Source organism: Ptychodera flava, chromosome 19 (genome assembly GCF_041260155.1).
Source record: "Ptychodera flava strain L36383 chromosome 19, AS_Pfla_20210202, whole genome shotgun sequence".
NCBI lineage: Eukaryota > Metazoa > Hemichordata > Enteropneusta > Ptychoderidae > Ptychodera > Ptychodera flava.
In genome coordinates this window covers 3,186,942-3,202,609 of record NC_091946.1, presented here as the reverse complement: position 1 = coordinate 3,202,609, position 15,668 = coordinate 3,186,942, and the positions used below count along the sequence as shown (strand labels likewise).

The 15,668-nt window shown below is 38.4% G+C and overlaps 1 long non-coding RNA gene across 1 annotated transcript in view; it reads left to right on the top strand.

The window, feature by feature from the left end:
* Positions 1-1,153: 1,153 nt before the first annotated feature.
* LOC139118400 (uncharacterized) overlaps positions 1,154-15,668 on the top strand; it is a 38,482-nt gene continuing 23,967 nt past the window's right edge. Inside the window, exon 1 of the long non-coding RNA XR_011548697.1 lies at positions 1,154-1,479. This is a non-coding gene — a long non-coding RNA (uncharacterized lncRNA). The remainder of the gene's footprint in view (positions 1,480-15,668) is intronic.

The following is a 15,668-nucleotide window of genomic DNA, read 5'->3' as shown; positions in this document are numbered from 1 at the left end:
CATTCATATTGTTTCGCTGTACTTTCGTGACTCTGTGTAATACTTAGCAAATCAGAAACGTAATAACGAGATATATATATATATATATATATATATATATATATATATATATATATATATATATATAATATGTAGGTGTATACTATACATACATACACACATACATACATACATACATACATACATACATACATACATACATACATACATACATACATACATACATACATACATACATACATACATACATACATACATACATACATACATACATACATACATACATACATACATACATACATACATACATACATACATACATACATACATACATACATACATACATACATAAATATATACATCAGTCTTATCCATATATGTGTGTGAGTAGGTCTGTCCATCTGTCTGTCTATTCCTATATCTGACTTAGTAATCACTTGATACATCATTTGAGTTTATTGTACTTGTTTTGTATTTTCGTATCTTTCGCTCGTTCATTGTTTTTGCGTTTTATCCAACTCTATGCCATTACTTGTAACCGCCGTTATTTCGTCTCGTTTTCTCTCGCGTGACAACAGTGTTCTCACGAATTCGCCGTTTCAATTGAATTTAACGTTCGTTTTGATTGTCATAAGAAAAACGACATCGCGTATACATGCTATTTAAATCACGAAATGGAGATTATACGTGAGAAAATTTTATTACAGATCACATAATTATCGTGAAATGTGTCAAGACGCTAACAAATATCGCCTCGTAAAACCAACGATCCCATCGCCCTCGTAAAGGTTAAATATGTTTTACCATATGCACCATGGCAACTCCATTAAATTCGAGAAAACAAGAAAACTTTACGAACAGCTAGGAAGCAGAATGTGTCAGGTAGGATCGTGCTTTGTATGTTGATGTGTGTTCCATCTGCAGTGTAAAAAACGAAATTCACAAGTCTTCAGAAGTGTTGCCTCTTCCTTTGAGAAAAAAAAGCTCAATTGCTGCGGGGGCGCGATTACTACCAGGGTATAACCCTCTTCGTGGGCCTACCGCTACTTAACATAATCACCGTTGATTAATGTCCAGCTTAAATTAAATTTGATGTCTCCATGACGACATAAATCAGTGCCGTTCTGCAGATTTCTGGGCCGGAGAATAAAAGGAGGGCAAGTTTGGCTATCATTTTCACTCCAATGTCGTCCACAGATCAGAGACTATAACAGAGGAGACGCTGATTAGTTTGGAAAGGGCATCTCTATCACGTTAACATTGTTTGCAATAGCTCCCCGTTCGGTGATTTCGATAACCCCGCTGAAAGAAACCAACCTGCAGAATACAGAAAATCGGACTTACAAGGACTCGATTTGGCACTCTCAGTTCATTCTTTTCCAGACGTAGCATTTCGAATAGTGGGGAGTGTCGAGTGGCAGGCTGCTCGTTTGCTTGGCGAGAATCACTCGGAAGTCTTTCGATCATTTTAGACAAAAGGTAAGACAATTTTAAGAAAACATTCACTGTTTCTCAATCATAATCTTACGGAGGACAAGCCATTACATATCATATTATATGATATGATATGATATGATATGATATGATATCATAATTGCAAATTCGTACATTTGCGTGTAACTTTCAGCTAAAAGAACGAACTTTCCCATTTTCTTCTTATTTATATAAAACTTGCATAAACTACGAACAATTGCGCAAGCTTTCTAATAATTGTGCTTGTGAGAATGATATACGTATCTGTCATGAGATGAGTTAAGTACTTCACGATTGACGTTTGAATAATCACTATTAGCTATACAAATTATTTGATGAATACTCTAAACAGGCACAAAAAATAAGAAACTAATCGACAGCTTTCGATAACTTTATTTATGTTAAGTAATACATCCTGAACATCTATCTGAACATGGCATCGCAGAGCAGTATAGATAGAAAGAAATGCACATCAAGTATATATATATATATATATATATATATATATATATATATATATATATATATGTGTGTGTGTGTGTGTGTGTGTGTGTGTGTGTGTGTGTGTGTGTGTGTGTGTGTGTGTGTGTGTGTGTGTGTGTGTGTGTAAAACCATTGTTAAATGTTACACTTAATGACAAAGAAACTAACCGATATTTGATGTCTCCATGACGACATAAATCAGTGCCGTTCTGCAGATTTGTTGGCCGGAGAATAAAGGAGGGCAAGTTTGGCTATCATTTTCACTCTAATGTGAAATTAATGACATTATATCACCAGCTGAATCACCATCCACATGGCTGCATCACCGTGTTCAATTATCTAGCTCTTGAGGAAATGACGATCTCTGCACTTTTAAAAAGGTTCATTTTCATTTGTCGATAATGTTGCTTTTTCATTCACACAATCTGCCCAGTTTACAACTTTCGCTGTTTTCCTGAGACACAAGTTAATATGATATTTGAGTATATTGACAAAACGTAGCGATGCTTAAGAATACGCATTCTCAATAGTAGTTATAGGTATTTGATAGCTTGACTAAGCATAAAAGGTCACCGAATAAAACTAATTGATGTCAAGGAAATCATAGTCGAGTTAACAATGATTAACATTAGAAAGAATAAATTAATCTTGAAATTATTCAGCTGAAAGTGAAGATTAATTATTTTATTGGTTCCCGTAATATGTATATAATAATTCAAATTTCAAATGCCTTTTCCCTCTTATTATTATATTAATATGTTTTCCATCGCTCGCCTGCAAATGACGACACTAACATTTAATGTGAATGATCAAACCGGATTCATTATCTCGCATTCCGAAGGGAATAAAATCAAAGAAAAACGACAACTTAGACCTTTACAACAAACCTGCAGAACAACAGAACTAAAAGATAAAAATGTTCTCTGTGAAACACATATGTACGTGTATTCTCACCGATGTAACGTAAAGAAACAAATCCTGGGTATATTTTTGTCCATCACAGTTCAAATCAAAAACTAGTATTCTCAGACACGTTTGCGACAAAGGAGATTTTGTCCCGGCAGCATTTGTTCCATAGAAATTAGTTCGGCGCAACACAGGATAATTAGAGAAAATCTCCTTCCTGACACTCTCCTCAATTTTCATTGGTTCAGACTGTGAAATCGACAGCAAATCAATCACTTATAATCAACATCATGAACAATTTCTAATTCTAAATTAATTATTTCATGTTTCTCCTTACTTATAAATTTGTTCGAAGTCATTTCATCACCCGGGAAAATCCCTATACCGTAGACACGTGTAACAGCCATTTGTTTTCTATCAATTGCGCCTTTCTGTCATGGACACCTGAGGGTAGAAGTCGAGTTCTCTTTGAATTTTGTTAATATTTTATGATGTACCAAAGAATCCCTAGGCGTTAAAGAAGTTAAGATCGCAGCTTGTAAATTTCAGCAAATATTACGGCATGTCTCACACGACACCGCGGTATAGTTCCTATGACGACAAGCATATGGTTGTAAGCTGATCCAAAAGAACAACCAGTCCAATGGCACTTGCGTTCGGTTTCATTTGTTGCCTTGGCATCAAGCTTGAGACGAATTTAAAGTACAAGTGAACAAGAGCTTTCAGATAATTAACTTGTTTCAATATAATTAATTTGTTTCAATACAGACTCGGGCCGTGTAGGTCTTTTGTCTCTGTCTGCAAAATTTTTAGTACATTTGACAACTTTACCGGAGCTACATCACGGTAACACTATTGCCGCCAACACGACAAACTCTAATTGATTAGCGATGTTGATATCCACATTCAAATTACTTTCCTTTTCGTGTTTATAAAGACTATCACTTGCTCGTTTGACAATGTTTGACAATACACAAAAAAGTGAGACATTGGCAATTGTTGTATGGATACTTATTGCTTTCAAAAATTTATGTTCTTTTTAATATTGAGAACTGGTGCCTAATTTAAAGGTGCGTTTCTCATAAAATCGATCAGCTTGAAATAAAATATGATATTTGCTTTGCAAATGGTTACATCGTATGAAATCGACATCGTACAGCAAGTTTACCACTGTTACATCAGTTTAAGTTTAACCATAATGCCTTGTGCTGTAGCCCTCCAATGACTTTGAGTTTTTTTCTGTTACGAGATATTACGAGAGTTTATAGAGATGATTTCACAAATTTGGGCGAATGTGCTTGAAGATCAGAATATTAAACAACTTAGCAAGCGATATAATAGCTTCTTTCATTAGCTAAAAGGCGATGTCAACCAGTAAAATTTCACCCGCCATACACCAAGTTTTGTCCCTTAATCTCACAAAATCACCCCGTTCATATCTGATCACGTGACAACCTGGAATACGAGATCTGTTTGAGAAGATCAATATGGCGACTGCTGTTTTTCTTTCTGGTATCGATTGGTAATTAGAGCGCTAGGGTAGCACTATTGGAGAACGTGTCACGTTACGACACGGAACAAGAGAGAATAGCGTGATATCGTCGTGACTTACGCTTAGTAACCTGATCGGCATCATCAACAGTTACAAACGTATTTAGCATGAGAAAATATGTCTCCAGTTTCATAAATCACTGAACACGAAGTGTAGACACGGAGTGTACTTTTGACCGAAAGTATATGTTCGTATGCTCTCCTCACAGGGTTGAAGCACACATCATAGTATTCTTTCTTTCGACTTGAGGGATTTGGTATTTTTCCACGTATCATTTGTCATGATAACTATTACAGGTGCATTATTTGCGATATGAGAGAGAGAGCGAGAGACAGACAGACAGACAGACACAGACAGACAGACAGACAGACAGACAGACAGACAGAGGCAGAGAGAACGACACGACTCACAAAGAGAGCGACAGAGGGGGCGGGGCGAATACTTCAAGTTGTGAAGGACAAACAACTTTAAAAGGTCATAGCCGGAGCCTTTTCCGTAACCATACATAACGACATATTTGAAACTAACCCCCCCCCAAAAAAAAAAACCACTACAACCACAAGACCACAACGCCTAAGACGACATCAACAACAACAACAACAAAAACAACAACAACAACAATAATAATAATAATAACAATAAACAACCACAAAAATCAAACTATGTCCAAGATAAGGCACAATAGGATCGATCATTACGGTACCTGCTGTACCTATATGTTAACGATTCAACTAAACTCTGACAATCATTTATGTATGAACGTTATGAAGACATCATTATGTGAAGACTGTATGCGTTTACACGTTTAACAAAGTTCGTTCTTTTGGTAAAAGTCAAGCAAAAATGACATGCCAGGATTCACTTCAAGATTCACACAAGGCCTTTATATTCAAATTTAGTAACTTATCATCATGAGTAATTCACAATGACACTGGATTCTTTTGTGGCTGAACAATCCATTGTTAAGAAAAGTAATATCTACATACAAGAAAAGTTAGTCGTCTTGTATGCGTGCAATTTGCTTAAGAGAATAGAAAATTTTGGCGAATGAGAAAAAGGTTCAATTGTAAGGTTAATTAATCCCCTGCCTGAGTAATAATCTGACATTTTGATCATGTTAACTTGTGATTTGTGCAGTCTTTTAATGTTAATGAGCAAATTTACAATGTATACTGAAACTTCCAAATCAGCTTCAATTTGCTTACAACAATTCCCTCTGATGATTATGCAATCGTCTCAGTCTCCCGCACGCCGTTGGTTTCATCCCTGTTCAACAATCCCTCGAATAAAATTACGTATGACTGAAAAATAGCCCGTAGCAAAAAATCAAAGTCCTAATCTACATATTGTATTTGTAAGTACAGCAACAAGAATTGAAATCCCATTGACATTTATAGTATTTCCAGCGAATAAATGTTCCTTCTCTTCTGAGAGGAATCTTTCCTAATGGACGGATAGCAATTCTCGCATCACAAGATGACCCAAAGGGTGATAATTCGACGTCTAATTTTCTTCCTTTCAAGCAAAAATATCAATCAGGTAATGGTGGTCATGAAAATACGTCATATCTAAGGAGAGCTTACTTTCTGGTGTTTAGTCAACAATAGAGAATCTTTCAGAAGCTTACAGAAGCCTCTTGAAAAGTTAAAACCAGAAAAAATGTTAAAAAGAAGGCGAATTTGGTAGAATAGACTGAATAATTATTCGAGGGAACTGTCCTTAGCAAGGCTGATTTTAAAGTTTCAGTATACGTTGTAATCTGCTCACATAACATTTAAAGACTCACTAATCACGAGTTTGCATGATCAAAATGTCTCGGAATCTTTCAGAAGCTTACGGTTGCCTCTTGAAAATGTGAAAAAATGAAAAGTAAAAAGCGAAACTAAAAACAAGACAAAATGCTAATTTTTCGCTTATACCTGACCGTGTCAGTTCTTGTACAGCGATAGGAGATCCTTGAAGGAGGGGGAAGTGCTTGCTTCAGCGTTAATATTTCACTCGTTTCGGAGCATACCGCAGGAAGAGCAGCCAGAACTACTTGAATAGACTCTGATGGTTTCAAAGAGGTGCCAATGCATTTACAGATGGTTAGTTGATAGCATCAATATCATTTCAAAGTAATAAGTCATGAGCGCTAGTATTTACTGAACTTTCTTTGTATATTTGTGTGTTTTTGTTGTAAATCAGAGAAGGAAAAGACAAAATCACTTTAAAGATAACCTCATGGATGACAATACATTCCTGATAAACCCATGGAAGGAAATTTTAAAGCGATATTCAGATTCACAGCTATTAGTTGAAAGTACATATGAACTTCATTGATGAGAATTCCATGTCCGCTGCCTTCGCGATTTCAGGGCTTAACTTACCATACATGCACACTATTTTGAATAAAAAAGCCTGAGTCGAGGCGGTAGTTCAATATTGTCAAAGTTACCACCGTGTCTTCAATAAATAAATTCTGACATCAGGTCAACGTGGCATTATGGACTGTTACCTCATAAACTTGGCTAGCCGATGTTTTTGACATATCTTGAACAGTGCTGTAATTTCATGTTGGCGTTATTAACACTGACAGTGTGGTAACGTGAATATAAAATCGTTCAGCAAAAATGATCGAGGCTAATTAATCAGGCGATAAAGATTAATCAGAAAAAGTACCATTATTTTATGATATGGCTGAACACTTTCAGTCCTGTTATTGCATACAGTTGTAGATATGTATCACATAATTATTGATTTAAAACCTGATTCACAGATTATGCAATAACTATGGAGGAATGCAATTCTTTACTCCTTGTGTGACTCATGTTCTAGATTTTCCTTCCAGACCTCTGATAATTCCGTGAATTGTTGACGATGATGGTCACATCGCTGGTCGTCGCAACATAGTGCTGAATACAATGTCAGATTGTTATTCCGATATGAGGGTTGACTTCTTGTCTGTTTGACATTTAAATGAACTCCAAAAAATGACGGGCAAGTGTCTGAATGGAAAGTCTAGCGAATATGTCACGCTGTTAAAACTCTCGTCAATTGATCTTATTTCAACTATAGGAGGCTAGTCCTTTTTTATCATTTTTAGTTATTTATGTAACATAGGAATGGAGCATCACTGTGAAAACACAGCGTTCTGTCAAAGCGGCGTGTTACACAGACGTGGCACACCTGAGGGACACATAGCCATGCATCAATTGCAGTACAATTACTTGGAGACATTTTGATGTACACTAGTAGGAACCAATCATATTGTGATGTAGTTTCATAAAGTTCCTTAGGCAGCAACCTTTACTGCTAAAACCGAAACCATGGGGGTTTGTAAGGCCCACAGAAAATATACCACCATAACTACACAAAAATGAGTTCGTCGTGTCTACTATATCTGATTTAAAAGGCTGCAATTTGTGTGTCCAGCATGTATTGAAAGATTCCAGATGCAATCATTTCGGAGCTCAAAGATTCTTGACAGCTAGACCGATTCGTTCAACCTTAGCATCAACTTAAAGTCCCGGAACAGACTCTATCATTATGAGCTTGGAACCATATTGGTGATGAAAGATATAATACTGAGAGAGAGAGAGAGAGAGAGAGAGAGAGAGAGAGAGAGAGAGAGAGAGAGAGAGAGATGCACTCGGTCGGACACATGTAGACAGGCAGATTGATACAGATTGTCCGTATTCACTGAGATAGTCTGCAGCGATGAAAAAAGTAAAAGGAAAAAGTTCCTCAGCGTGAAAACTGGCAGTAGATATTATATACATGAACTAAGGCAAGAACAAAAGTGTCCTTGAGCACTTTCCTGTTTTCTTGAACAGGGACACATCTCCAAGGGTATTATATTCATAAAGTAAGGCAGGCCACAATTACCCAGATAACCTTTATTAGTATATGCATTGCCGGAAAGCACTGTGTCCATTTTAATGGTATCCTACGCTAACATTCTGAAATAGCGCTGTCTATGGGGTTGTGTGCGGCATTAAGGGGTAATTATTCGTTAGTGCGTCACAAAAGAAGAGCCCCACTCAACTCTTGTTGCCTGAGGCTTCGCGTAAGAGCTGTATATTCAACAAACAAACAAACCGCATACGAACGACATGGCGAGATCAAGTGTCTTCTAGCTCATATCCATATCCAATCATATGATGTGTTTCATGTACTTCAGATTTGGCAACATTTTATTTGATCAACATATGTTAGTCTAGCGTTTTGTATATCGACTTAATTGGGAAAATCACAGAGGCGAAAACCGATGATATTATAATGCTTTTTTAACTATTAAACGATTGAAGAATACCTGTTCATCCGAAAACATTGCTGCATGACTAGGTTTTATACAGAATATCATGTTGGCGTACTTATCCGACAATGGGTGACGATAAAAAGTGTGTCAATGAAACTATCGATTAAAAAGCGCAAAAATCATTAATATCGCGAATAAATAAAAATTTAACCAGGTTTTACGTTGAATGACTAATCGCCGGTGGACGTCAGTCTATTTCAAAACACTAACTGTGAGTGTAATGTTGGAACTATCTATAACAGCGTTGGGTGTTATCCTTTCTTTCACCGTAATAAATACAGATGGCTTGTTATTGAAGAAGAACCCTAGGGCGATGCGAACAATTTGGTTAGTTTGAACAGCGTTTGAAGTGAAGATTTTAAAGTGTACTAAAAACGCCAGACCTTCGTCACTTACGGATCGATCAGCCTAGAAATACACGAGGATAAACATTAAAACCTAAAAACAGACCTACAGACAGAACAGTGAATTAAAGCGTATCAGATGTTGTTATATTCACTGTGAATCATGTCCTTTTATCGGTGATGCAAGTTGTCCATCATGAAGTTTAGGGATAGTTCTAGTGTTGACTAAACGAATCTGAAAGACTTTAACATGCACATAAATACTGTACATTGTAGGGCATTGGGTAGTGTAGGCGCTATAGATTTACCGTCTGAATGTGTGACTACTCGACATAACCTCTTGAGAATATAGGAAACCGATCGACTCAGAACTAAACGCTATTGAAGATAGAAAGTATCCTTTTCGATAATTTATTTATCCTGCGAAATGTGCAGTTCTATAAAGACATCAAAGAAAGTATATCATACAGAGAGTTACAAAATCAATTGTTGAAATCCATTTCTCTCCCATATTCCAAGTTTCAGCTGGTCCAAAGGCTGAATTACAGAGGTATTTGTCCTTCATTCCCAAGATCAGGGATGTTCAAGAAATCTTCGTGGTTGCAGCCTCCTTTGGTGACCACAATGACTGCTTTCCTCTACCTTAGCGCTGTCTCCTTATTACGGTCATGGCTGTGGCCAAGATCCTGTCAATGATGGCAAAAAGCTATGAGGAACAAGATTGAACGCCTGTATAATCGATAGCGATAAAAAGGATTCCTCCCCAATAAGCATGACATGGCGACACAGCGGATCGATAAACGGTAACTTATGCAAAACTGTGGCTAGATATATTGCAACGCATGTTAGAATATTCGGCGAAGAAATCATTTGTGATTTCCAAGACATAGCTTTGCAGATTATTTAAATTATGGCAGATACACCAAGTCACCATCCCAACAACCTAACCCCTATCCCATGGTTTTGCTTAAGGTTACCTCTGTCTAGCTAATTGGAAGCCGATGACCTCTTCCTCTCCTTGAACATTGTATCTGTGACCTCTCTCTAAAATCATATCGTTTTGACTTGCAAAAAGGCATCTTTCAAGAAACATTTCATCGGTTCTTAGAAACGAATATACAGTGTTGGCTACAAGAGCTCTGTATGTGTCATTGATGCTATGACGTTTAATGATACCGATCACTAATGAGTATCCGGGAAGAAACGGAAGGAGTAAAATAAGAAGTCTTAGGGTACAAATCCAAGGCGATGCTCAGTCACCCTTTGTTCGTAATTTGGGGGCAGCGTTAGGCCTCTGAGCAACTTGTAGGTGTATTCCCGCAGAGAGAGGAAAGCGTAAATGTCTAGAAACTCCGAGTCTCTGTTGTTGACCTTTATGGCAGGCATTCAGAAGATCATACGAGGGGCGAATAATCGATTGCCCTCAGGAGAGAGCAAATATTCATTCTGTTAGTTACCATTCTTTTTTCCATCGTTCAACATTTACCAAGGCGTTCAAGTCAGACATTCAGCAGATTTGCTGCGAAAGATGGGAAGCTGTGGAGTTGTGAATGAAAAAAAATGGGCACACAACGACCGAACTTTTCATATGGAAACATCCATACTTCTCTGCATACACTAACTCTTGACGGTATATTTCATTGTTAAATGTTCAATGGTGACATTTTTTTTCAAATATGAAACGAAGTTGGTAGTATTTTTGTCGGTCTTCGTTAACTTTAAATCGCCGGCCATGGTTGAGCAGCTCATTGATGATCTAAAAAAATTACACATATACTAACCTACATCAGGTAGCCGTGATCTATGTGAATAATGCGTTCATTTGGGTAATGTCGTAATCTAGATTTACATTTGGATAATGCTTCTCAAGTAAGCAATCTTAGTACATTGAGATGGCACCATTTAAATAATAACACATGAGAGCGAGGGCAATATCACGATTTATTGCCTGCCCAAGGGATGGTGGTCATGATCGAAATACTGATGATGCCCTCGCCTACGGCTCGGGCATCATCAGTATTTCGATCATGACCACCAGCCCGAGGGCAGGCAAAAAATCGTGATATTGCCCTAGCTGTCATGTGTTATTATTTTTATTACACCGAACAAGCAAACATGCAAAGAAACAAAAACACAAAGACTTCTTCGAGTACAGTTCGCCTTCTGAGTCCGGACCTCAGCGTAAAATGTTGTCAGTGCCGAGTCTAGGGTTGCCGCTAAAGTTTGCCGATCTCCTCGGTGGCGTATCCAAATTTGTTGCTTGCATAGTCGCTGAACACAAAAATTGCATTTCTTGTCGCCATTTTCGTTCGTTTGCTGTTTACTTGCATCAAAATATCGTCTAACTGTGCCGGTGACAGCTCTGCATGACGTTTCGCAGCCATTAAAGTTGCCAACTGCAAAGTAGAACAAGCGAACGACAATTTGTTTTGCGCAGAAAGGATGCGCAGTAAGTAAATGACGTCATCCATGTAATATCAAATGCAGAGGGCATCATCAAGTTCGCAGAGGGCATCATCACGTGCTTTTACATGTCACGTGAGTCATGTTTAACCAATGGCAGCGCACGCTGAATGAGTGAGGTGTAATAAATCTGTTTAAATAATTATTCAGGGAAATCTCTCTCTTTCTTTCCTGTCAGTCCATGCGCCTGTATTTTTGTCTTCGTCCCCATCTCTGTCTCTATGTCTGTCCAGAAATGGCGCTCTCTCTCTCTCTCTCTCTCTCTCTCTCTCTCTCTCTCTCTCTCTCTCTCTCTCTCTCTCTCTCTCTCTCTCTCTCTCTCTCTCTCTCTCTCTCTCATAGTATTCAAAGTAGAAACACTCAACCTACAATGGCAGCTGTAATTTTATTCACGTTCTACACTCTTTTATTAGATCACGTTAGTTCCTTTACATTAAATCAGGACACCGTGATGTTCTCAATGGGATTTTCCGTCACCAGACCTTGTATTCGTACTCTTCTTATCGGATCCCTTTATCGTATGGTGCATGGATGCTGTGTCGTGCATTTTCCGTAAATCTGTATTGAGCAGTACAATATCATTCACAATATTAAAAATGTGCATTTCTAGATCCCAGGGAAAGATAGCGAGTGAAATATGGTCCTCAATCCCAAAAGGTTATCTCCCGTTCCAGAATATACTGTTCTGAACTTGTCTCAATGTTCCCTGTTGCTCTGAATATTATGTCAGTTGTTTAGTTCAAGATTGGATCAGATATGGTTGACAAACCAGCCTACAGATGAGTGTTCATAGAAACCACCTTCCTGTATATACAGGGCACTCGGTAAATGCACCAGACATGCAAACTTTTCATGATGGCGTCATAAGGAAAGAAGACAAATGTTGATAAAGTTGACTTCAGACTACAGATTAATGCTGGGGAAATAACACAAATCAGAGTAGAAATTTCATAGGAAAGAAACTAAACAAGGAGGGATATAAAAGAATATAAGAAATCTCTCCCAGTTTGAGATATGAAACAATTATTTTCACCATCAAACATAGCGGCGACCGATCTCAACGATAGTTATATTTGCCATATTATTCCCCGATACAAGTCAGGCATTACACTGCAACGCTACAAGTCAGACATTACACTGCACTGCTACAAGTCAGGCATTACACTGCACTGCTACAAGTCAGGCATTACACTGCACTGCTATAAGTCAGGCATTACACTGCACCGCTACAAGTCAGGCATTACACTGCACCGCTACAAGTCAGACATTACACTGCACTGCTACAAGTCAGGCATTACACTGCACTGCTACAAGTCAGGCATTACACTGCACTGCTACAAGTCAGGCATTACACTGCACCGCTACAAGTCAGGCATTACACTGCACCGCTACAAGTCAGACATTACACTGCACCGCTACAAGTCAGGCATTACACTGCACCGCTACAAGTCAGGCATTACACTGCACCGCTACAAGTCAGGCATTAGCACTGCTACAAGTCAGGCATTACACTGCACTGCTACAAGTCAGACATTACACTGCACCGCTACAAGTCAGACATTACACTGCACTGCTACAAGTCAGGCATTACACTGCACTGCTACAAGTCAGACATTACACTGCACTGCTACAAGTCAGGCATTACACTGCACCGCTACAAGTCAGGCATTACACTGCACTGCTACAAGTCAGACATTACACTGCACTGCTACAAGTCAGGCATTACACTGCACCGCTACAAGTCAGACATTACACTGCACCGCTACAAGTCAGGCATTACACTGCACTGCTACAAGTCAGGCATTACACTGCACCGCTACAAGTCAGACATTACACTGCACTGCTACAAGTCAGGCATTACACTGCACCGCTACAAGTCAGGCATTACACTGCACCGCTACAAGTCAGGCATTACACTGCACTGCTACAAGTCAGGCATTACACTGCACTGCTACAAGTCAGGCATTACACTGCACTGCTACAAGTCAGACATTACACTGCACTGCTACAAGTCAGACATTACACTGCACCGCTACAATTCAGGCATTACACCGCATCACGGTCACTCTACGTAAACGTGACTGCACCGATACAAAAAAGCGAATCGTAAATTGATCGTGCATTATGATCGACGTCTGTGTTAATGTGTGTGTTCATGTACATGGAGTGGCTGAAAAATTAACACAGACGTCATGCCACCCAAGACGTTAAAATGAAAGAGCATCACAACAATGCAGCACTAATTCAAAAATGACGTCACAATTACCAATCTTCACTAAAGGTTAACAGTTACATTTTGTAACGTTCAAAGCATTCAACGTTCATCTTGCACAATGACTAGAGCATCTACTAATTTTGGTCACTGTATGCGCAGTGCTTCTGTAGTTTCTAGTCTATCGCGCGAAGGGCACTTCCATTCGAAGCGTTTTTCAATTTCACTACGCAATTCCGAAAAAAACAGTGTGATCAGTAAAGGTATCCATCCATCCATTAATCCTATCTATCTATCTATTTGAGAAATTTTGTGAAATATAACATGATAAAACTTTCTCTGTATCACAGTAATGTTACAGTAATAATGTTATATACTTATTTGAAAAAATACCGTTTGTCTATCTTTCAGTTTATTCATTCTTGTTCTCGCTTAATTATCAAATAGTTCATTTATTATATTTATTCTTCCATCAATTCAGACAATTAGAAAACCGTCTCAAACTTTCAACAAATTTATAACGGAAAGGTTTGGAAGATGTATAGAGGAAACGGTAAAGTAGGCTAACAAAATACGTGGCACAAATGTCATGCTTGGCTGTCAAACTTCAAATATTTGGAAAAATAGGATGACGCCACCTTCAGGCTCAACAGAGCAATAAGTGCCAATCGATGGGTACTTAGAGCTTATCTAAGAGACAGTAATCACGGCAAGCATTATGAAGAAATTCAATTGTCAATTTTCCTTCTATGTATAAGTAGATGCCCAGAAATGTGTAGTATTTCATCTCAGAGTTATCAAAGTTTTGCAGCGTTTTTGGAGACGATGCGAGTTACTGTGTTACATCAAGTGCTTATTGTTATGCTGTATGTCTTACAGTGTGACAGATGTTTATGTTAGCATTGTAGGTGGAAGTACTGCGATGTTACACGTACAACTGACGGTGAGGATATTGATCTCAAAGTCGTCAGAACAAGAGTAGAATGGCTGATAACTAAACCAGTTGGCTACAGTCGCCGTCAAATCTCGACTGTTGGATGAAATTATTACCGCATCATATTGGGATTTCTTGACAGGGAAACAAATCAAATTGTCAACACGAAAGTTATGAGGCGAATACGTCATCTTGATATCATATATGACTGGTTCTTGGCCTGGTTTATTATTGTCAAGGTATTTCGAGTCAAATGGGTTGATCACACATTGGATGGTAAAACATGCTGTCTGGGCAAGTGAAGCGAACACACTGAGATACTAGTATGTGTTACAAGAATGTTGTCGCTCGAAGTCCGAATTCTACAAAATTCTACATTTTGTATTTTTGTCATTTAATAATCATACCATAAAAGTTTTGTCTTTACACTTGGCCTAGCCATAAGAGCTACGTTCATCCCACGTGAGTTACTCTCATTCCACGTGAGGTACGCTCATCCAAAGTGAGATAATTTCAAAACGAGTAACGCTATGAGTTTCACCTGCGAACACAAGTCAGCTGAATAATTACCCTATCCACGTGCCATAAACTACTGTACAATCAATATATTCTATATCACCAAATGGTGAAAACTAACTATGCTACATTTTTGAAGAGAACTCTACAGTTACAAGCAGCTTGTCGACATCGATGGCACTAGGAGCTTCCGTTTTCGACGCGATGATGCACAGAACAACGTTCGTCCAAACAGTGCATGGATATCTGCAACGTGCAAATTCGATGGAAAGTAGTGAAAAATGAAGCGTCTAACTGTCCACGCTACCCACAAACGTCATACACACGTAATGGTGGGATGAGGGCCATCTGTTGAAAATGACGTCATAAGGCGCCATTTTCAAGAAACGTCACCTGTACGTGTTCCCGTTGGAAAGTCAACAGTGTCGACAGCAAATTAGAATACTTTAAAAGACAACTCGATCGTTAGGCATTACACAAGTATA